The sequence below is a fragment of the Anomaloglossus baeobatrachus genome, chromosome 8, assembly GCF_048569485.1.
Source record: "Anomaloglossus baeobatrachus isolate aAnoBae1 chromosome 8, aAnoBae1.hap1, whole genome shotgun sequence".
In the NCBI taxonomy this organism is placed as follows: Eukaryota; Metazoa; Chordata; class Amphibia; order Anura; family Aromobatidae; genus Anomaloglossus; species Anomaloglossus baeobatrachus.
Genome location: NC_134360.1, coordinates 98,845,565 through 98,851,046, shown reverse-complemented (window position 1 = coordinate 98,851,046; position 5,482 = coordinate 98,845,565). Strand labels below are relative to the sequence as shown.

Below are 5,482 nucleotides of genomic sequence, written 5' to 3'. Positions count from 1 at the left end.
GGGAGAGGGGCTGCACGTTGGGGGGGGGAGCTTGCAGGGGGAAAGAGGCTGCACGTTGGGGGGGGGAGCTTGCAGGGGGAGAGAGGCTGCACGTTGGGGGGGGGAGGCTGCACGTTGGGGGTGGAGCTTGCAGGGGGAAAGAGGCTGCACGTGGGGGCCGAGCTTGCAGGGGGAGGGAGGCTGCACGTGGGGGGGCTCGTGCTGGGCAGGGGGCCGTGTTGCACTTTGTGGGAGGTGTGCTATTAATCTTCTCCCTTTGTTTTTCTAACACAGTTTGTGACTACTGGCATCTGGGTGTAATTGCCCCCCGTCGTCCCACCTTAGAGACTGAGAGAACAGTGTGGTCTAATGCACATCACACCTCCTGTGTCCTCCAATGTATTCAACAAGAGGATTTTTATGGTAAATGGAGAAATACAATTTTTACACCTAAAACGCACGGGACTCCGATACAAAAGATTTTTTTTCTTTCATTGTTGCCAATGTCCAACATGGCTTTATTCTACGTATTAATTTGTAAAGTTGATTGTTACAGTGTATATTTGTATCCCCGACCTTCTGTCTCCCCCTCCCTAATTACCCTGTAGACTGTAACCCCCCCCGAGAGCAGGGTCTGCGCCCCTCTGTACCCGTCTGTCAGTGTTATATATTTGTATCCCCGACCTTCTGTCTCCTCCTCATTACCCTGTAGACTGTGAGCCCCTGAGGGCAGGGTCCGCTCCCCTCTGTACCCGTCTGTGAGGATTGGTTTATTCACTGTAATTTATATCTGTATTTTGTGTGTTACCCGTTCCCATGTACAGCATGGAATAAATGTTCTCTATAAAAATAAAACTGTATAAATATTTCTCTTTTTTTTTTTTTTTTTTTTTTTAATTGATATACTTATTTTAATAAAACTGTTCTAGAAGTTTGGGCTGAATGTTCATTTCTATAATGATAAAGCTCGGTGTGACATTAGTGAGCAGTCACTGCCGGTCGGGCTGCGGTCACAGTGTTGTAGGTAGTTTCCAAAACATCTGTCCTCACATGTAGACCCACAGTAAACTGATCAGATCTCGCTGACAATTTATTTTCTGTCTTTAGCAGACCCCTGATCCTCTCTCACGCCCCCCATTTATTAGGCCCCAGTCCTGTTTCACCGTGTTTCCCTCCTTTGGTGGCAACATAACTCCATGAGGCTCACACCGCCTGATTCCGGTCATATGGGGCGAAACGTTTTTTTTTTTTTTCTTTAAATTTAAAGGGACGTAAGTTGCTTTTTGCTGAGCGTCTGAAGCTGTTGCCACCACTGTTCCATAGGACGGGCTCTGGCAGAGGTGACACTACATATTTTACAGAGGGGTAACAATACTTCTTAGAAATTTTGAGAAGTATTTTTAGCCGCTGAGGAGAACATCATAATTTGCAGCAACTCAAAATGATAGTACATACAGTAGATGGGTATCTATAAGGCCCCTTTCAGATGTCCGTGTTTAAACAGGTGCAAGCCACACGTACCAGTATGGTTGTCCGTGTGGTACCGGTAAAAAAAAAAGTAAGATACTGAAATGAATGTTTTTTGGTTTTGTTTTTTTTTTTTGTTTTTTTTTTTGTTTAATGTGGAAAGCCTGAAAAATTAAAGATATAGGAAGATAAATAGAGCTTATAGAATAGTGTTCTAGAGATAGTTAGCTTGACCAGCATTTTTACACCATTTTTATTTTTTAATTTAAAAAAAAAAAAGTGGGGTCCCCCCAACTTTCATATCCAGCACAGGAACAGCAGCAGCTGTAGGCTGAAATCCTCAGCTCTTTGCAGTACCTTGGCTGGTTATGAAAAATAGAGGGGATCCCACGCTTATTCTTTACATTTTTAGATTAAAAAAAATTACGTGTGGTCCCCTCTATTTTTACTAAAAAAACAGCCATGGTACAGCAGACAACTGGGGGATGATATTCTTAGGGTGGAAAGGGCCATGGTTATTTGGCCCTTTCCAGCCTAACAATAGCAGCCCACAGACGCCCGAGAAGTGGCACATCAATTAGATGCAGCAATTGTGGTGCTGGACCTGGCTTTTCCCGTTGCTTTGGTGCAATGGCAAACTGGGTAATATTTGTGGGGTTGACGCCAGCTCCAGCATACACCCCTACTACTAATCCAGTAGATGAAAGGAGAATAACAAACTTTATTTGAACAAAAAACCTTCGACTCAGACCTCATTCACCAATTTATTTGATTTTTATAAATAAAAAACAGTTCTACCGTAATCTATGGTGAGGTCCCACGACATTCCCCAAAAGCAAACCTGGAAAGACATAAAAGAGAAAATCATTCAATAAATAAAGACAAAAGACACCCTCTTTTCCAATTTATTTCTCTATCAAAGCCCTAATCCTGGTCTGCCGAAAGCCAATTGGGGGCGGTCACGTCAATACTGCTGTCACACTCAATGGAGAACCGAACATTCCTCATTGGTTGTGAGAGTACTCACACACACACTGCTGTGGATGCTTCTGTTTGATGACCTTCATCTCATAAGGTGAGCTCAGGTTATTCAGGTCAGCAGTATGTGTGCGGGCGCGGCAGTGATGTCACAGGTTAATCAGAGTTCACAATGAACTCAGATGACATCCTGATGACACCCGCGCTACTGTGGGGGTCGCGGCAGTAACGTCATGGGTTCATCGGAGTTCTCAATAAACTTTGAAGAACCCGTGAAGTCACTGTCGCTACACCCGCGGTGGCGTAGGCGTTGTCAGGATATCAGAGTTCCTTGGATACTCACCTGTCCCCAGCGATGCTGTCCCTGGCACTGATGTCTATGGTGCTGCTGCTTCCAGGTCCTCCGTTGAGTGCATATTCATTGAGTATAATGAGCGGGGATCGGAAGCAAGTGACAGCAGGGCTGGAGACAAGTAAGTATAAAAATTCATTTTATTTCAGAGACACGTGTTTTCTCTGGTTCTTGTCACACGGATTACATCAGTGTGTGACACCCGTGCTGCCTGAGGAAAAAAAAACAATGTCTGCGTGCAGGGAAATGTGGGGCAACACGGTCCATGTAAAAACATGCATGTGTGAGGAACACTATAGAATAACATGAGTACGTGTGGCATCCGTGTTAAAAATGGATGTCACACATACCTGAAACATATGGATAAAAATTCCCCGTTTTCCCAATCGGTGCGGGTTCCAGTGATCGGACACTGATCAGCAGGTGATCACCTTGCCCATGGATAGGTAATAACTTGTTTTCACTAAACAATCCCTTTAAGGCGTGTAAACAATCCCTACAATTATTTGTCCGACAGCTCTCTCTTGACTATCACATACAGGAGTGCTCAGCCAAATGTTCTTGTGTTCTCTCTCTGAGAGCTGATGTCGCCTCCTCTGGGGGTGGATTATCTTTCAAGAGATCAAAAGCATCAACAAGTGGAATTCAAACACGCCGGTTCCTTCCCTCCCTTTAAGCTGGGTTCACACTAATCGACAACGACGTCGCTGTTACGTCACCATTTTCTGTGACGTAACAGCGACCTTGTAAGTCGCTGTTATGATCGCTGCTTAGCTGTCAAAGACAGCGACGCAGCAGCGATCATAACGTCGCTGTGCTACATGTGCAGAGAGCAGGGAGCCGCGCTTAGCGCTGGCTCCTTGCTCTCCTAGGTACAGTACACATCGGGTTAATTAACCCGCTGTGTGCTGCAGCTACATGTCACAGTGCAGAGAGCAGGGAGCTGCGCACACTGCTTAGCGCTGGCTCCTTGCTCTCCTTGCTACAGTATACATTGGGTTAATTACCCGATGCGTACTGCAGCCACATGTGCACAGAGCAGGAGCCGGCACTGGCAGCAAGGGCGGAGGCTGGTAACGAAGGTAAATATCGGGTAACCAGGGAAAGGTCTTCCCTTGGTTACCCGATGTTTACGCTGGTTACAGCTTAACGCAGCTGCCAGACGCCGGCTCCTGCTCCCTGCTCGCTTCATTTCGTCGCTCTCTCGCTGTCACACACAGCGATGTGTGTGTCACAGCGGGAGAGTGACGACCAAAAAATTAAGCTGGACATTCAGCAACGACCGGCGACCTCACAGCAGGGGCCAGGTCGTTGCTGGAAGTCACACACAGCGACAGCGACTGGACGTCGCTGCAACGTCACAGAAAATGGTGACGTAGCAGCGACCTCGTTGTTGTTGTCGCTGTGTGTGACACCAGCTTTACATCCATTCTTGAGGTAAGTCAGATAGCCCCCATACACATCATATTGTTGTCTGATCCGGGCAATTTTAGCCCTATGTTTATGGGAGCTTTCATGTAATCTGTATAAGGGCTTATTCAAACATCTATGAACGTCAGTACAATCTCTGAACACAATGCATGGACTGGCTGAGGCCGTCCTTATAGACAGTGCTGTGAGCTCAGAAATCATGAACCTCAGTGCAGCAACTCCGCTCTAGTCACCTCTAGTGAGATAGAATGGAGTTACTGTACAGGGGATGTTCCTTACAGACAGTGCTGTGAGATCAGAAATCATGAACCTTAGTGCAACAACTGTGATCTAGTCATCTCTGTGCTGGGCAGTGTTGTAACTAGAATTTGATGGGCCCCAATGCAAAAATTAGGACCTGCCCCCCCCAACACAGATACACTGGGTACAGGATAATGACACCGACACTCGGGGCATGGGATAATGACGCTGACACTCAGGGTGCGGGATAATAAAGTTAACACTTGGCTCTTTCCCTCAGCACTCAGGTTTCCCATGATCTGAAATCCCTCTTTCTATCATCATCCAGCTTTCCTATGTTCTGATATCCATCTTGTCCTCAGCACCCAGCTTCCCTAGGCTCTGCTATACATCTTTCCCTCAGCACCCAGCTTTCCCATATCATAGCATCGTAAAGCTGGGTGCTGCGGGTAAGAGCCTCTTTCCATCAGCACAAAACGTTCCCATCCCAAGCTTATGTCTTTGTCCCCCCTCGTATATATAGTTCTCCAAATACTATAATGGCCCCCACATAGCCTTCCATATAGCATATTGGGTCCCACGTAACCCTTCATTTTACTAGAATGCGCCCCATAGTCCTCCTTGTATTATAATGCATTTCCCATAGTCCTCTATGTATAAGGTAACTCTTATAGCCCTCCAATTATTATACTACAACTCCCATAGTCCTCCATGTATTATAATTCACTCCATAGTCCTCCATATATTATACTGCACCCCATAGTCCTCCATATATTATAATGCACCCCCATAGTCCTCCATGTTTTATAATGCACCCCCATAGTCCATGGATAAGGTAGCCCTCATAGGCCTTCATATATTATAATGCAGCCCCCATAGTCATGCATGTATTATAATGCACCCCACAGCTCACCATGTATTATAATGCAGACCTCATAGGCCTCCATGTATAATAATGCAGCCCCCATAATCCTCCATATATTATAATAGTAGCTGTCATATACCGTCCCCCAGGCCCACCCACCCAGTTCCTTG

At 46.1% G+C, this 5,482-nt stretch overlaps 1 long non-coding RNA gene across 1 annotated transcript in view; it reads left to right on the top strand.

Moving 5' to 3' along the window:
* The window catches only part of LOC142249924 (uncharacterized), a 1,852-nt gene extending 1,018 nt beyond the window's left edge, over nucleotides 1-834 (top strand). Inside the window, exon 2 of the long non-coding RNA XR_012725107.1 lies at nucleotides 274-834. This is a non-coding gene — a long non-coding RNA (uncharacterized LOC142249924). The remainder of the gene's footprint in view (nucleotides 1-273) is intronic.
* Nucleotides 835-5,482: the final 4,648 nt, after the last annotated feature.